This window comes from Lepidochelys olivacea (genome assembly GCF_965140295.1).
Source record: "Lepidochelys olivacea isolate rLepOli2 genome assembly, chromosome: 1".
NCBI classification, from domain to species: Eukaryota; Metazoa; Chordata; order Testudines; family Cheloniidae; genus Lepidochelys; species Lepidochelys olivacea.
In genome coordinates this window covers 194,901,556-194,920,136 of record NC_140411.1, presented here as the reverse complement: position 1 = coordinate 194,920,136, position 18,581 = coordinate 194,901,556, and the positions used below count along the sequence as shown (strand labels likewise).

The 18,581-nt window shown below is 41.0% G+C and overlaps 1 long non-coding RNA gene across 2 annotated transcripts in view; it reads right to left on the bottom strand.

Moving 5' to 3' along the window:
- Nucleotides 1–18,581, bottom strand: part of LOC311514883 — a 193,359-nt gene that overhangs the window by 19,093 nt on the left and 155,685 nt on the right. Inside the window, exon 4 of one of the 2 annotated variants that reach the window (XR_014709960.1) lies at nt 6,009–6,132. The exons of the other annotated variant lie outside the window; for it this stretch is intronic. This is a non-coding gene — a long non-coding RNA (uncharacterized lncRNA). The remainder of the gene's footprint in view (nt 1–6,008; nt 6,133–18,581) is intronic. 2 annotated transcript variants of the gene reach the window in all.

Below are 18,581 nucleotides of genomic sequence, written 5' to 3'. Positions count from 1 at the left end.
GTGACAGTACCCCTCACTAGTTTGAACTGCACCCCCAAGTATTACAAACAGCAAAAACTAAAACAGAGTAAAACAATTCAAATTGTGCTCCAAGTTTAAAGGGTGGTTTGATGGAGATGGAAGTGACAACCTTATGCATTATGGTAAGGCATTACTATGAGTGTTATAGCCACAGACTTAATTGTCGTTAAACTAGCGTTTCTAAAATTGGAGGTCCCAACCCAGAATGGGGTCACTAGGCTATTGTAGTGGGGTCATGGTATTGCCACCCTTATTTCTGTGCTCCCTTCAGAGCCGGGCGGCTGGAGAGAAGCAGCTGCTGGCCAGGCGTCCAGCTCTGAAGGCAGCGCCATTGCCAGGAACAGCACAGAAGTAAGGGTGGCATGGTATGGGGGAGAGGGTTCGGTACTTTTTGGGAGGGATTATCACAGCCTGAAATATTTAAAAGGGGGGCCCAGCAAAAAAAGTTCGAGAACCCTATGCTAAACATATAATTTTGTTTGCTAGTCTTTGTCATAACAGATAATATAAGTGGAAGGTGGCAGAGTTTGGCCTCCTCATATTTGAGCTTGAGTGCCTAGATGAATTATTTTAATATTGCATTAACACATAGGAAAAAAAATGGACCCAAAAAGAAATCAAATGTAAAAATTGCTTTACGTAAGTACTTAAGGAAACAGGGATTATGGATCACAAGGCAGTTATTATGGTTTTATTATTAAAACAATAAGTTCACAAATCTTTACTAGAAACAGAGATGCTTATTCTTCCCTGGCAGAACTCATAGTTCATTTCAGTCAGTATGCACAGCCCAAGGGAAACTGTGAGCCTCCTATCTTTCACTGACTTTTCTGTGACAGGCATCTTTTCAACTCAATAGAATTCACACATGAAGAGAAAAGAAAACCTTATAGTTTTCGTCATCAGAAATAAAGGTGAAATAATTTGTCATACTAAATCTCTTATAAATAGTGCATTGACAAAAACAGATTTGCTCAGATTTATGTCTATATATTAAATAACAGAATAAAAGTGTGGTACATTATCCAAACATCACATAACTCTGGACAAAACATGCTATATTCTCAGGATACTAACCTTTGGTGCCAAACATTATAGAATACTATTAACTAGGGTGGTCATGCATTAATTCAGGTTGAGCAATCTGGAAAATAGCATGAAATTTGGTTTTTACTATTCCAACATAAAAGGTCAGATACAATGTATCTGAATACTAGACCAAAATATTAATGAACACATTAACATTTGCCAATAATGCATGTTATTGTCCATTACAAAAAAGGCAAGTATACATGGCCAGGCCACCAATTGCTTTAGCGAGTAATAGCTTGCTATTGCTATGTATACCTTCTACTCTGACCAATGAAAATGAAATAGATTAAGGGGGAAAAAAAGTTTCCGTCATTTTTGTCAGGTGGATTTGTTCCAAGTGTTGTAGGGAGGATTAGTTTGAATAGTGTGTAGAATGTGATAAACCTTTAGGATTTTATCTTTTATTACTCAAGTAAGGAACAATTCAGTTGAATAAGAAAATGTGTTTTCTGTTTTGGATTCTTTCTATAAAAAAAGTAAGTAACTATTATAGCAAGCGTTTGCTAATTTGCAACAACGTTGTAGTAAAATGCCTTCCCATTAGATCCTGAAGATCTACAAATCAAGGTTAATCTCATTCCTCTCCACCACTATAAAGATAAGCTGGGGAATATAACCTGGCAAGTAGGTCTGATAGTTTGTCAGTGACTTCTCATTCAATATTGCCTGTACACAGCTGCCCAAAACTCATGAATATATTTTACTACTTGTATATTAATTTGCTTGTCAGGATTCAAGCTTAAGTGTTGAAAATACAGACCTTTTAGAAATGTTCCCTGAAGTACAAACTGAGTATACGTGCTCCAAACTAGAAACACACAAAAGTAACCTTGTAAATATAAGGCCAATGAAGAAATGAGTCCATATTTTCAGTGTTTACTGCTGCCCTTCTTGCATTCAGCCAATCAGTGTCTTACATGAAATAGCTTTACATGAAACTTTAAGCTTAGAAGTAGAAATATCAAAGATTGTGCAGGTCTGATTTGAAAAATTGTTAGTATTTACAGAGATTCTTCCCTTTCCTATAGCCAGGATTCTGTAATGCCTAACAAATGAGGGGTATCAGGAAGATATGTGAATTAAGCACTCTTCACCTTCACAGTTTGTCATTCATAGCTAGAAGTGCATCTTCTAGCAAAATAGCATCCACTGGACAATTTTCAGTCTTTGTGGTATCGTGAAAACTATACCCTTGTATTTTTCTGAGTGCATAACCATTTACTTTATTTACGGAAATATCAAGTCCTACAGTATTTCTGTGGAGATCAAGTATCACCAGAATTGTTAATAGTGCTAATAATGCAGAATAAACAAGGATGATCGCTATTTCTGCCATTCATCAGGACACAATTTTGTCCCAAGTGGCACCTCAAAACAACATCAAGCCATCATGCAGTGAGGCGGTTCCCAAGGTGAGAACTTGCATGAACAGTGGGGTAATACCAGAGACAGTTCATGGCGACTCTTCCACTGACATGTTTGTAAAGGGGGTGCCATCTAACTGCACTTCTGCTTAAAGGTGTCTGAATGTTGTGCAGAGCTCATGCAGCATTCCCCCCCTCCTCCATTGTTAAACATCAGCCACTCCATTTCACAATATACCTAAGTGAGGTGTGTGTGTGTCTGGAATGCTTCAAAGCTTTATGGAAACAGCTAAGAATTTGCTAATATGGAACAATTTGATCAATTGTTTCTTTTGATCTTCACATGTACAACCATGAAACACCAAACTTCCTTCATCAGCAAAATTTCCACCTGGTAGTATAGATCAAGTTTCACCAGTCATTTTAAGGCCTGCATAAATCAAGTTTCAACTTACTCTAATTAGTACTTCCAAAAGCTGTTACACACCTTTTCCCTGAAGCAAAGTGGGACTCAAATAAGTGTCAAATATTCTTTACACCTGTTGAGATCACAAGAGATTAGCTTCCAATCTTCCTTTCCTCAGCGAAACTTTCCATTGTTCAGGAAAGATCAAATACAGCAACCTCAAGAGCAAATCACTGATAACTTCTCTGAGTATGGTCTTTCAACCAGTTGTGTACCCACCTTATAGTAGTTTCATCTAGACCTCATTTCCCTGGTTTGCTTATGAGACTGTCACGTGACTCTCACAAAAGCTTTATTGAAAATCAAGATATCATGGCTACTGTCTCCCCACTAAGAGGCCATAACCCTGTCAAAGATGGAAAGTAGGTTGGTTTATCATACTTTGTTCTTGACAAATCCATGCTGGCTATTCCTTAGAACCCTATTGGTTGCTTATAAATTAGATTTTTTTTTTTAAATAATTTGTTCCAGTATCATTCCTACTGGCGTGGAAGTTAGGCTGACTGGTCTATAATTCCCTGGATCCTCTGTGCTCCCCGTTTTAAGGAGCGGTACTATGTTTGACCTTCTCCAGCCCTCTCGGACCAAACCTACCATCCGTGACTTCTAAGATAATTGCTAATTGTTCCAAGATTACTTCAGCTAGTTCCTTAAGTAGCCTGAGATAAATTAGATGTATTAATATCAGGAGGGCCTGATGAAATATTCTTTAACCTGTTTCCCTCTTTTCGCTGGCATTCCTTCCCCCTTGTTGTTAATGTTTAAATATTATGTGTCAATATCTGCTCACTGTTTATCTTCTTAGAGAAGACTGAAACACGACCGGCATTAAATACTGCTGTCTTCTTGAGGTCATCACTTATTACCTCTCCTTCCCCACTATGTAGAGAGCCTACATTTTTCCTTAGTCTTTCTCTTGAGTCTAATGTATTTAAAGAACCTCTTCTTATTACCTTTTAGATTCCTTGCTAGTTGTTGTGCCATAGCCTGGTTTTTATCCACAACATGTTTGTCACCCAAATTGCCTTCCACTTTCAGATTCATATCCAAGTTCCTGCCTGTTGGTGAGAATCAAGTCTAAAATGGTTGCCCCCTGGTTACAACCTCCACATTCTGAAACAAAAAGTTGACCCCAGTAAATTCCAAGAACTTGCTGGAAATTCCTCATGAATCCAATTTATTGTGGGACATATCTGCATTGCCAATAGACTATATATAGTCTACATATTAGGAGGTTAAAACATTAACACTGGATTTGGGGTGGCCTCAAGTACCATTTTTTAAAATACCTACCCAGCATTTCATTGTATGATTATGCTCCCACTGTTTTTTTTAACATTCATACCATTACTTGCTAAAATAAGAATTAGATTAATTCTGGTGATCCTTCCATGGAACTTGTTTTATCCTCTCTAAAATCTGCTGCTGCTTAAAAAAACCCCACCCCCCACACACAGTCAAATCCTGCAGTTCTACTCAAAATTCCCTGCATGATTAATGACAGAAAAATTGACCCTGATGGAGTTTATAGCATCTACTGCTTATTTTAATAAAGGAAATGTGCAGGCTAATTATGATTACTTCTGTCCAACTATTTCACTGCTGTTGATGGCATCAGAAATATCAAGTAAGACTGAGGTGTGCTGAAAGTGTTGCCCACTATGCTTCCCTCTGTCTGAGGACATTCCTGAATTCTTCAGACCTATTGCAGCATATACTCTGGCAATTACTGATGTCTTTTTTTTTGAAAATTCTAATGTACTGAGCAGTGTCCAAGTGTTGCTAAATATTCCTCTTCTGTGGGATATGGACCTTGTCACTTGAGAAGAGACATCTGTCTCCTTAAGAGGTTGACAATTATCAGCACACACTGGATGTGTTCTTATCTCCTGCTCAGTTACTGCGTATTAGCTAACACAAGGTAAAATTCACCTTCCCCTCCATCAATACAAGACAATAAATCCCATCACAGGGCGACTGTGTTTTCTTCCCCAACCCTGGAATACGTTCAGGTAAGCTTAAAGGAGGCAATATTTTTCCCTTCTTGGAAGCGTTTCTGCAGGAACACCTCAGGCAAGAAAGTTAAAACAATTGGCAGTTGTGGTACCAGCACTTCGTGATCATTACACAGGAAACTAGCAGGAGGAAGAGTTCTTTTATCCTTCCTTTTCCATTCCCCACTTGAGACCACTGCAATAAACATTCTCCAGTATGCTGGCTTTTACATCATAGCGCTAAAAAAAAACACTGTTGCTGTCTGTATGGGCGTCCAGACATGGCAACTTGGCTTTGCTTCAACAGAATCTGACTTGCTCAGGCTAAAAACACTTTCCAGCATAAAATTTTAGTAAGGAATGAGTGTTTGAATACACACTTGCAGTTTTTTTCGACATAATAATACTGTTATAATAATAACACTATTATTGTCATAATAATAATGTCATAATAACTGACATTTTCTTGATTTTTGGAAACATGTACTATCAATTGTTCCTTAATCATAACCTAATCCATAATCGTTGATTGATCACCATGTGTGCAAGATAAATCAAGATATATAGCATTCAAGATAAAGCAAATCCATGCTTTGCATCTGAGAATGTTTTACTTTAACTTCTAATTTGCTCAACTGAAGTCTTGGGAAAAGAAGAATCCTAGATTAATTTATATACATTCAGTTTATATCTCTAGTTTTGCCTGGTATCATTTATTCCTTTATTTAGCTAGGACAGTGTGAATTTAGTTAGCCTGAGTTTTCCCATTGGATTTCTATGGATGATCTGAATAATCTCTGCCCAAAAGTCAATCATGTCTGTGTTCTCTCAGTTGTAGGGATATCAGAAGGATCTGAGATTAGATCTTCTGTGACAATTTAAGATCTATTTTGTCCAGGAGGGATTTTTTTGTCATCAGTATTATCTAGAAAAAAATTGCTTAGATTGTCCTTGGCTTTATTAATTCTTTCCTCTATTGCAGTTCCTGCTGCTATGTCAGACAAGGTCAGACATATTGTTTGTATATCCTGTTTAACTGAAGACAGAACACACATTAACGGAAAGCGTTACCTGTTTTCTTTTCAGCTAAGATCACTTGAAGGTCCATGTTCTCAATGGGGTCTTTCTTCTAGTTCATTTGTGGCTTAAATTGCTGTGTGCATTGAAGTAGCCATTGATGCAGACACTGTACTGTCTGTAAGAAAACACTTGTTTCATCATATAGAATCATTGGGCTGGAAGGAACTTCAAGAGGTCATCTACTTCAGTCTCCTAAGTATTACCTAGACCATCCCCGACAGGGGTTTGTTTACTCTGCTTTTAAAAATCTCCATTGATGGAGATTCTACAACCTCCCTAGGCAATTTATTCCAGTGCTCAACCACCCTGACAGTTAGGAAGTTTTTCCTAATGTCCAACCTAAACCGCCCTTGCTGCAATTTAAGTCCATTGCTTCTTGTCCTATCCTCAGAGGTTACACGAGAAGAATTTTTCTCCCTCCTCCTTGTAACAATTTTCAAGTACATAAAAGGCTGTTATCATGTGCGCTCTCTGTCTTCTCTTCTCCAGACTAAACAAACCCAATTTTTTCAATCTTCCCTCATAGGTCATGTTTTATAGACCTTTAAAAGAAATCTTTGACCTGATGCTGATTTTCAGTATTGCAGATGTCACCCACATGCCTGATTGCTACAGCTGTTATAGACAAAAAATAAATGTGGTATTTTTTCCCCATTTTACACGTTTATAATACAGCAGGCTTGAGCACATAGGAGATATGAACATAGTGTGGTAAACACTTAATACACATGCATTTTGTCAAGAAAAGTGAAAACTAAATGTTTAAGCTCAGCTTGACCTATATCAAAATATTTCAGTTTGTTGAATTGACTCAAGTAGATATGTTTTGGGTCAGGTCAACATTAAACTACCCTTCCATGTTGTGGCACATTGCCTCTGAATATTGTAGTTAAGATTTCTGATGCCTCCATCTCTGCTCTGGGCTGGACTCCCATGATGGAATATAGTCTATGTGCTGTCCAGTTAGGATGGTACATCTTGGGATTCACATGGCTGTGGATGTGTTTTAAGAGACTTAGTCCAACCAGGGAACATGGCCTAAAAAGAAGATTGGGGACATCAGACTGAATTTACAACTTTCCATAAGGCCATGCACCACTGTAAGAAAATACATTTAATGTTGGACTGACTCAGTGAAATGTTTCACCACTTCCAAATTTAATTTTTTCCAATTATTTTGTTCTATAGCACAACTTCAATTTTTCATTCTGATTTCAGAATGAAATTGGAAAATAGTGTACATTTTCCACAGGAGTTTTCCAGGAACTTTCCAGAAGTTCCAATTTTTGGTCAGCTGTAATAAATTCTTAGAGCTTGTCTACATAGGGACACAACTTCCAAAGCGAATTAAGTGATATCAAATTAAGGCCACTTTAATTCTGCGTGAGAGTGTCCACACAGTGGTTTAATGCAATTTAACTAAGCCGCTTGAAATTCACACATTTAGTTAATTTGGATAACCTCTGAGTGTCCCCACATGTACATGCCATTAGGTACATGAAGTAGCACATGCAGAATTGTTTTCAGCTACACCACAAGGACTTATTGCAGTTTGGTAAATCTGGATTTGAATATTCAGTTCTTTGAACTCACTTGGCTTTCAATATAAACCTAAGGTATTGATGCTGCCATGCCACTTGCAGGATGTGTCTTTAAACCAGGGTGTACTGTTTCCTGTCTAAAATGTAATAATGTTCAATACATTTCTCAATCCAGTGAGTTTATGATTGTATACGGGTTCTCCCTGGCATCGCCATATGTTACAAACAACCTAGAATATCTTCTAAAGGTCTTTGTTTGTCCAGGATAAAAACTGAGCATCCTTCTCAACTAGGGTGTGAAGATGTACTTATCCTGAATGAGAACAAAATTTTGGAAAGAAAATAAAGAGGGAAATACATTGAGATTAGTGGAAATCTGAGACCTTTCTTTTCTTTTCTTTCTTTTGCCCCAATGGGCTAAGGGACAAGAGAAAAATCAGCACTTTTGGACACATCTGTTGCAGGCATGGGAGATGGTGCAGAGGGAAGCAGTGCCAGGCAAACGGTGCTCAGTAGGACCAAAGATTTATACAGTAGCAGCTGACTTATTCTTTGGAACCACTTTAGACATGAATGGTGCTGACCATGCCAGACAAGGTCCTTGACCTCAGTAGAGGGTCCATGAGAGCCCAGTCTCACACCTATGTTAGAAGGCTGTGCAGAGGCTGAAGCAGAAAGGCATGTCTTGCATCCTGTCAGTGGACCATAGCATAGAGGTTTCTCGCCTTACTATTGATGAGCCTTGAATTTCAGGCTATACTCTATTGAGAAGCTAAATGAGGCTGGACACTCAAATGTCTGTCTTCTGTTGTAGAAAGTCAAGGCATAGCAAATTACATACTGGGTTAATGAGTGGGTCTCCAAACACAGATGACACTGAACATAGATGTCAGGCATGGGTATGACTGCTGGGCAAGAGGTACACCTCTTGAAGCCGTCATGGGCCTTTAGGGCTCAAAATTGTGATGGTAAGGAGCCAAGGACAAAGGAAGGGCTATTTTCTCTGATTTTGTAAAGAGTTAGATTAGTATACAGTAACATTTTAAGTTAAGGGAAGGTCTAGTCCTGTTAACAGGACTAAATTTGGTTCATTCTCTGTCAGGAAGGAACTGAGGTGGTTGGGGGTGAGCTCCCTTATACAAAGGAGGACTGTGATTTCACTTTTGTACAGGAATGCTCATACCCCTTTAATGGGCAATGTTTTTCAAGAGACACAAGATGGGTGAGGTACAGTAACTCCTTGCTTAACATTGTAGTTATGTTCCTGAAAAATGCAACTTTAAGTGAAGCGATGTTAAGGAAATCCAATTTCCCCATAAGAATTGATGTAAATAGGGGGGATTAGGTTCCAGGGAAATTTTTTTCACCAGACAAAAGACTACACACACACACTGTATAAGTTTTAAACAAACAATTTAATACTGTATACAGCAATGATGATTGTGAAGTTTGGTTGAGGTGGTGAAGTTAGAGGGTGGAAGAGGGCATGATATTTCCTGAAAAATGCCTTACTGATAAATGATGAACTAGCATTCAGCTGAGCCCTCAAGGCTTAACCCATTGTTGTTAATGTAGCCTCACACTCTACAAGGCAGCACGGAGGGAGGGAGGGAGGGGAGACAGCATGGCAGACAGAGACACGCACTATGCGTGAGAGAGAGAGATGCACATTGCCCCTTTAAATATGCTGACACCACTCTAAGTGCATGCCTTTTTAAGTAGATCAGCAAGCTGAGACAGAAGCTGCTGCCATGAAGCTCCCTCCATCCTGAGCCCTGTTGTGTCCCCACCCTCCCCCAGCTCTATGGAGATGGGGTAAGTGGTGTGCAGGAGCAGGGGGGGAGGGGGACACCCTGACATTAGCCCCCCTCTTTCTCCACCCCCCGCACAGCAAGCAGGAGGCTCCTGGGAGCAGCTTCAAGGCAGAGGGCAGGAGCAGCACAGGGCAGTGGGGGGAAAGACAGCTGAACTGCCCGGCCTGCTGGGCAGCTGCCACACAGGGAACTTAGGGGAGCGGGGAGCAGATAGGGGGCTGCCGGTCCATCCTGGTTCCAGGCCCCCACTGCAACTGGCTGCTCTTTCTGTAAACAGTGGTCAAAGCTGGTGGCTGCCAAACGATGTTATAAGGGAGCATTTAAACAAACATTCTCTAATTGATCAGCAACAGAATGAAACAACGTTAACTGGGACGACTTTAAGTGAGGAGTTACTGTAATATCTTTTGCACCAGCTTCCTTGAAAGCTTGTCCCTCCCACTATCAGAAGTCTAATAGACGATAGTACCTCACCCACCTTATGTCTCATAGCTTGGGATCAACACAGCAACCTGCTTTTCAAAGCTCAGTGGCAGGGGTGCCAAATCACACAAATGGAACTGCAGAAAGGCCCTCAAGGAAGAATATTGTTTTGCCCATGATAAAATTTATTGCAACAGTTTCATTTAGAAGCTCTAGCATCCCAGGCACTGTTCCCTCTAAGCTGTGTGCGTGTGCGCACGTACACAGATCCTAAACCCCACACACAAACCCTAAACCCTGTGCACACAGCACACACACAAATTTGCAAAGAAATTTTTTGCGCACGCAGCCTGTCAAAAATTAGAGGGAACATTGATCCCAGGCTTAACATCAGGCATTGAATCTTTTAGGTGATGAGACCTTGACTTTGCAATCTTAACATTCCCTTCATGTGTTTTTTTTAAATGTAATTTTATACATGGTTTCTAAAAGTGAGCTAGGTGCATTACAGAAAAATAAAGACAAGATCTGTCTTCAAATTTGTTTACAAACTCTTTCAGACATAAGTGAGAGAAATCAAGTCATGTGGAAAGATAGTGTCAAGACTTACAGTTCTCCTCAATGAGTTTGAAACTATAATTCTTATGAAACCAGAATTTTCTCTTTCCATTACAAATGGAGTGAAGCAGAGAAGCACTGAAACCTATAAAAGACCCCCAGATTTACTGCTTGTCCAGGATTTCAAGGAAGTGTGCTTAGGCGGACCTGCTGCTCCCTACAGAATATTGGGAATACATTAGGGAGGAAAGCAAACAAATCTATGCAGGAATTGTCAGTGCAGCCACTATATTCAAAGATTGATATCCTTCTTTCAGAGTGGAGCAGAACAGGGAGTTCAGGTGCTTAGAGGATCAAGGTCTTTACTTTTTATGGTTGAAAAACAGTTAAAATTGGTGGCATATAATTTATCTTTACCACAAAATTTATCTTTGGAATAAGAAAGGTGAAAAACTTCAACCTAAAGGGTATGTATGCTCTAGAACAAGTAGCATGCACCCACCCCTAAATAGACAAATGCAAGAGCTTCCTGAGCCTTCACACTAGCAGCCTAGTTTTGACATTATAATGCCACATTATACTGCTCATTGATATTCTCACAACTGTCACCACTATTTGCATCTTCTTTATGCAGGGAGGCAGGCAGACTTGCATTTTTCAAGTTCAATGATTCAGACATTTTTAAGCAAGAGAGGAAAAGCACTACAAAACAAATGGGCTGACCAAAAAACACATTTCAGAAAAGAATAAATACCTGGCAGCATGCAGATCTCATAGAAGTGTGTTTTCCCTGCAAAAATAACCTGTTTACCATTCTTCCACACTAAATGAAGGGGTTTGTGTTGTTTCAGCATTCTCTTTTCATTTTGCTTAAGAGCGAGTGCTTCAGAGCAGTCTAAGGGGGACTAACTACATAAGGGAGGATGAATGGCTAGTGGAAGACCTGGCAGCTAGGAAGCTATGGAAATTCTCTCCAACTACAGACACTCACTAGAACGTTATTTTCCAATAGCCTGCTGTAGTATACGTAGCTCTATTCTACTTACCATGTAGAACAACTCTAACTTACAAGACAGGCTGTGTACAGAGACAGCAGGCATTTTGTTCTCCAAATTGCTGCCAACCGTTACAAAAGATACACGGTTATGTAGACTTTGCTTTTGTAGATTTTATTTTAATCTAAAAATGAAGTCATGTAACTGAAAGTACATGGTTGCTCTGTTTCAGAGTAACAGCCGTGTTAGTCTGTATCTGCAAAAAGAAAAGGAGGACTTGTGGCACCTTAGAGACTAACCAATTTATTTGAGCACAAGCTTTCGTGAGCTACAGCTCACTTCATCGGATGCATTCAGTGGAAAATAAACATCCCTATACTAGTTGTATTCCCAAGCAAGTTGGATTACCTTAGAATTAATCACAGATGAACTTCTAAAGATTACAAAACAGGGTTTAACTGCTTTTTCTGGACCTCATGAGTCCGAAGAAAAAGTGCTGGAGTAATCATGAGCACCATGCTTTGTGGTTTAACAGCACTTCTCCCGTCAGTTCCAGCCCAGTCATAAAAACCTTACACATAAAATAAAACTAAAATCAGGTTTGACTTTTTTGGCCTAAATGTGGGAAGTCTATTATTTTGTTAACATTTATTTATTATAGTACCATGGCCACACTTAACAGGCTTTCCCCCCCAGTTTTGAGACATGGCCAGTATCAGCAGTATTCCCCAGTTTAAGAACAGGCAGACAAGCTGGCAGAATCTGTCAAAACAGCAGAAACCAAGTGTTAACACACTGTGAATTATTTGGACTCCTGGGCATCTTAAACTATGAACATTTACACAAGGCAATGTACTCCAATGTACAAGGGCCAGGGTGTGGTGTGGGGGCAGACTCAATGGCTTTAAGTCATAACATACCTGTACAGCATTTCAGTGCCCAGCCATATGGCCAAAAAACTTGTCTCCATCAGTATCTGGGACCAGTTGATTCAAAGTGTGTAAAATCCACTGTAATGGGCAGTTAGGAGGACTTGTCTATGGGGATGTTTCTTCTCAACCCCTAGTAGTTAGTGGCCAACTTATGGCCTGAAGTATGTGTGTTCTTATGCCATACATTCAACCCAAGCAATTCAGGCTGTGGGTATTAATATAAACATTTAATCATATATTAAATATAATATATTTAATCATAGCAAACTTGGTACCTCACTAACATCCTGTAGCAGTGAGGTGTACAGCTTAAGCATGCCCTGGTTAAACAATTTTTTTTTGCATTTAATTTAATTTTATTTACATTCATAAAACAAGGAAGTGGGAGATCAAAGATAAACAGCAGTTCCCATCTGACTGTCTCTGTACTATTCTTGGGGTTTTTGTGAAGATGGAATGGGTCAGTGTTTGTATAGCATGTAGAATGTATCGAGTGCTACATTTACATTCTGTTGGTATTCAATATTCAATCTGATGTCGTCTGAACATGGAAATGGACTTTTTCTGTGGGCTTGGCTAGGTCATTAACCTCTGTCCCAGTGCCACCATCTGTTAAATGGGAACAATACATACCTCTCCAGGATGTTGTAAAGATTAGTGTGTGTCAGACATTTAATGCATAAAGTGCTACACAGCAAATTAGAATTCTACTACTTAGCATTTCCCCATTCTATTATTTGTTAGCTGTTGGCATGAGCCAATTCTCCATACTCCACTTGAGAAATGCATGGTAGTCCCCCACAAAAGAACGGCTGGCAGAGCTTCTGAAAAGATCCTTCACTGCTTCAACTTGTTCACCCCTCCCTTTCTCCTTTTTGAGAGATTCGGGGTTCAAATTCAAACCAAGCCTAGCTGAAGCATTTACCATGCATCTGTGCTGAGCAATTAAAAGTTAGCAGCAGCTGACATGCAACTTTGTGTGGGTCATATTGGTGTTTCAGCTCACATTTTGCTGGCTTGCCAAGAGCCAGATTTTCACAGGATCAGCCACATACATGTTTGCTGAGTGTTCAGTGTCACTGACTGGATTAGGAGTGTCCCCTTCAATAACAATGCACACTTGAGCCAGACCTGCTGCTTTTTAAAATTCTCACCCTCACTCACATTCTTAGATTCTGCATCACACTGATTCTTGGCCTATTTCTCACTGGGGTGACAGGGAGTTTGTGAGAAGGCACCACCTGCTTTACATTCCCTTAAAACCTCTGAGCCCAGATATTGTCTTTTGCAAGCGTCATCTGAATGGGCTAAAAGGAGGGGAGGGGCTATGGGTTCTTGTTGCTCTTCAGCTGTGATGGTTTTCTTCTTAAGATAATACAGGCAAGTAGCACCTGGGTCAGGGCTATGTGTCACCATGTCTATGAAGCAAAGCAAAGCTGCTTAGAGGCATCTACCAGTCTGTTGCATGGGGTCACATGGAGAAGTGGACTGGCTGTTATTCATGTGTACTGACTACTGGTCTCCTGCAGAGCAAATTCACAGAAGCCAATGAATGGCCCCACTACAAATCTGTAGTCAAGAGTGGGGAAGAATTCCTTCTCCTACCTCCCATGAAACCTACCAGCACAGTCTGGCAGTCAGAAATAATCTGCCCCTTACGGCACCGACTTTGCCTCAAACAGGGAATAGCCAAATCTTTCTGCATCTTCAGAGTCTACCTATGCTTCCAGCAGATTCGTCTCATATTATTGGAAAATTGACTCTCAGTGCAGAAAAAAAACTATTTTAGTCTCTCTGCTGAGTTCAATTTAATAATTCCTTGGTCCAGTTTTCCCCCTCCCCAAACATCCATTGATGGCTATCACTGGGGTAAAGAAGACATTCCAATGCAGAAAGAAGGAAAGCAGGTGTTTTCTTCAGGAAGCAGCTACAGTTTTATTTCCTTTGTTTATATACTGCCTATATTAAAGTGGAGCAGAAGTAATGGCTGCTTACACATTTCATTCTAATCTCCAACTTCCTGAAAAACTTTCATGATGGGATTAAATAGTCCCAGTTTTCTGTTTCCTTGAAGGGTGATTCCCCACCCTAAATCTGAGCAAACAAATTCATCAATTTTGAGAATGGAGTGATAATTAAATATAGTGTTGATATATATATAGAAGGGACCAAGTTATCCATATTTTGATAGAACATAAAGGCCCCCATGAGATCAGATGTTCATTTTTCTGCCTCAAAACATTGAGGTACTGTCTTGTCTGTTTAGATTGTAAACCCTTTGGGCAGAGAAATAGGCACAGAAAGGTGAAGTGATTTGCCCAAGGTCACACAGAAGATCAGTAGCACAGCCAGGGATAGGACCCAGGTTTTTCCAATTCAGAATCCAATGCTATATCCACTGGACCACATGAAGTTCTCTCACATTCTCAGGCCCTTGCATGATTAACCATAGATCTTAACTTTACTCCATGCAAAAATCGTACTTTAGCATGTTGAGTTTCTTCCCACATGACTGACCTTTATCTGCAACACCCATCGCTTCTTTTAATGGCTACAATAATGAGACTGCACTACACTGCTTGAAAGTTGTTCTACTGCATCACTAAGGAAACTACAAATACCATGGAACAGCCAGGCATATCAGTTCTTCAACCCAAGTATCACACAGCTGTTCAATGTGTTTGCAAAACTGGCTGGGAGCCCTTGAAGTATCGCTTTTCTATTATACATAAAGTGCTTTAATCTCACACAACCATAATAATTACGGTGGCACTGTATCTGAGGTCCACTATTACAATATTCATTCCAATACTAAATGTCTCCTTTCTACTAGTATGGACAGCAGTGATCATGGCAAAAGGTTCTCTCATAATTTCTTTATGCCTTTGGATTTGAGAGTTACCAGCACACGAATTTTGAACTCACTGTACAATCAATATTTTATTTCACATTAATAGCCTTGCTACAGAACTCACTCAAACATTTTTGTTGTAAACTTTCACCGCATGACCTCTATTCAAAACATGCTACAGTAGCAAAATGTTACTTCTATCTAGACGGACTACATAGTTTTAATTTTAAAACAACTTACAATGACAACTGTCCTTTTCTGATGTACAAACTACATTCCTTAAACAAAAAAGGGCATGATATTACTTTCAATTACTTCAGTACAGCCAAATTACTTCTCTAGAGCTGCACCAATCTTAGGCCCCCAAGTACTCCCAACTGAAGTTGATACTACCTGCATGTATACTACCTCTCCTATTGGTGTTTCAAGACCATGCCCAACGCAAAACAGAACTTGGCCCCCACTCTTTTTTACAGATTAAATTGGAAGTATGCTGCTTCTTAGCACAGAGGATTATTTTTAGCTGTTTACATAGCAACACACAGATTGTGAATGGTTTGCTACAACAATGCCTCATAATTAACAGCATCTGCTCACAAAAGTGCACAGATTGGTTTAACAGGAGGTTTTGCAAGTTGGGACTCTGGTTGTTTGGTGAAGCTGTCAAAGGAAACTTGCACAGTGCCTGCCTGCACTATGCTTGGCTCTAGCAACTGCTATTATTCCCTCACTTTCATAAGCACTAAGTAAACTTGCACATTCTATAACTTCACTATGAACTGATAGATTAAGGGGTTATCATTTCTATGAGGAAACAAGATATGAAATGTATTGTGCCAGTACTTTTCATGATCATTTTGCTGACACCTACTTAGAATAAAGACATTGGCAAGAGCCGTTGTAATGGCATTTCCAAATGCCAAGTGCCTAAACGTGAAGATGAAGTTGGGTTTAAATAAAGATAGCTTGACCTATTTCCAAGATAAGGGAAGGGCGCTTCATTCTCCAAGTACACCTGCTCCTTACTTATTTGAACAGGAGATGAGACCCATTACAATTAGCTACTCAGAACCACAGACAGACCTGAAGAAAACCCCAGGATTTTGAAAAACCCAGTTTTAAGGAGTGTTGAAATCAAAATTTGACTTTTGATGATTAAGGCTCTCCCTAGTCCAAAGGCAGCAATTAGCTTTTTCATAGGGTGATCATATGTCCCGTTAGGTCCTGTCCTGACCATCCCGACTTTTTTCACAAAACTGGGCATTTGTGCCATCTGTTCTTGCTAACTGATCATCAGTTGGCATGAGAAAACTGGACAAGTGCACAGTTTTGCTAAAAAAGTGTGGTGCGGCCCAAGCAGGACACAGATGAACATGCAGGGCGGGGGAACAAGCGGCAACACCAGCCCTATGCGGGAGGGAGGGCTTGGTAGAGCAGCTTGGGGGAGACCAGCTCCACATAGGTGTGTGCCAGGGGGCCTTGGGCCAGCCCCACATGGATGAGTGGCCGTAGCGGGGGGCAAGCTCGGGTCTGTCCCACAGGCAGTGGGAAGAGCGGGCCTTGGGATGGCTCTGTATGGGCAGAAGGCAGGGAGGGCTCAGGCCAGTCCTGCGGGGGGGAGGGAGGCACAGAGGGGGAGCTAGGGCCAGCCCCCCACAGGTGGGTGGCAGGGGTCCTCAGACAGTCCCACATGAGCCGGGGGCAGGGAGAGCTCAGGCCAGTCCGTCCTGTGGGTAGGAGTAGAGAGAGAAAGAAAGGGGCCTTGGCCCATTCCCACATGGGCTAGAGACAGTGATGGCTCAGGCCAGTCCCACTTTGGGAAAAATATGGTCACCTTATGTTTTCATTATCAGTATGAAAAGTCATATAGTAAAGCATATGAGATTGGTTGCTGTAACAGATTTCACTCACTACTAGGGCACCCTCTTGTGTCTGGGGATGCACTCTCACCCAATCTAATGCCCCTTCCATTGCTCACTCACCCTATGGCCCTCTCACTCTCAGAGACTCAGGGTGCTCTCTCTTTGTGACTCCAGCCAGACCTTATATAGTTTTTCCCTTCCAGGATAGTCAAGTCACACTGGAATATCTGCCCACATACCATCTCAGGCAGCCTTCTGTAATTCATGGTCTATGTTGCTTTCCCAGTAGCCAGGCCCCACCCACTACTCCAGGATCCAGGCCATGGACCCTATCTTCAGCAGGGAAAGTCTATATAGTCTCAGCCCTCACTGTGCTTTTCCTGGGCTTCTTCCTATTCCGCCTTCTACAGGCTTTCTTCCCTGCAAATCTTCTGGGTAAACCCCCTCCATTAGAGGCAGCATCCCAGGGCTTTTGCCTCCCTCTAGGATTCCTCCTGCTTACCTCTCTATATGCAGAGAACAACTGCAGACTCTCTCTCTATAGCCCCCTTCTCTTACCAACTTCCTCTCTTTATAATCCTCTACCAGCTTCTCCCCAACTGGACTTCATCTGCAATTAAGGTTTATCAATGAAGCCTGACTCTCCCCACCCCAGGTGTGACCTATAAGGATAATTGGGCCCCTTCTGAGTCTCCTTAATTCCCCGTGTGAACTAACAATGGCTTTTTGGGTTGATGCAAGTAGTAATGCAGGGCTTGCACACAGGCAATGAGTAAGCAACAAAGCTGAAGGAAAAACTCAGTCATTCATAGATCAAGGACTTCTCAGATGTCACAGGAAAGGACTGTAGCCAGACCCATCTTGACAAGCATTTATGATGACTGAAAAGCACTTTGTATGGTTGCTGGCCTGTAAGAGGCATGGAGAACATATTCCCTGAATAATACATATGTGAGTTTGACAAAGTTCTAGTCCTATCAAAGAGGCATCATCATTAGAGTGTCTTGATAAGAACCATGAAAATACCTGAAATTCAAACCGATTGAATCTGAGTGCTCCAGTGAAATGAAGCACACTGATACAATGTGTATACAAGGTGATAGCTCTGAAAGCACTTGGTTAATTAACAAGACAGTCTAGCACAATTCCTCTCTGATGAACCTGAAGGAGCCAGCAGTCATCATTGTGGCAGAACACTGAGCTGGAGGCAGTGGAGAGCCACACAGCCTCAGTGGGAGTACTGGAGAGACAATGCACAATAAGTCCTGGAGCACCAGCAAAACACAGCTGCTCTGCCTCCCATTAGGGCCAGGCATTGCATGCTGCCCTCCGCAGCTAAGCAGCTCTCCAGGCTGGTGATGTGTGGAGGCAAGCCCTCTGCTTCTTCTTATGCTCAGGAAGGTAGTGGCTGCAAAAGGTACTAGTCTTGAGCTGCTTGTCGCTCAGGGAACACAAAGGTTGTAACTGTGGCTGATAATACGAAGGTGACTGAAAAGGTTCCTCGTGCCCTCCCCACTCCTCTGCACCTATGCAGGGGCCACCACCACCTGACTCCAAACAAGGAATCTGATACTGTTCTCTTAACAAA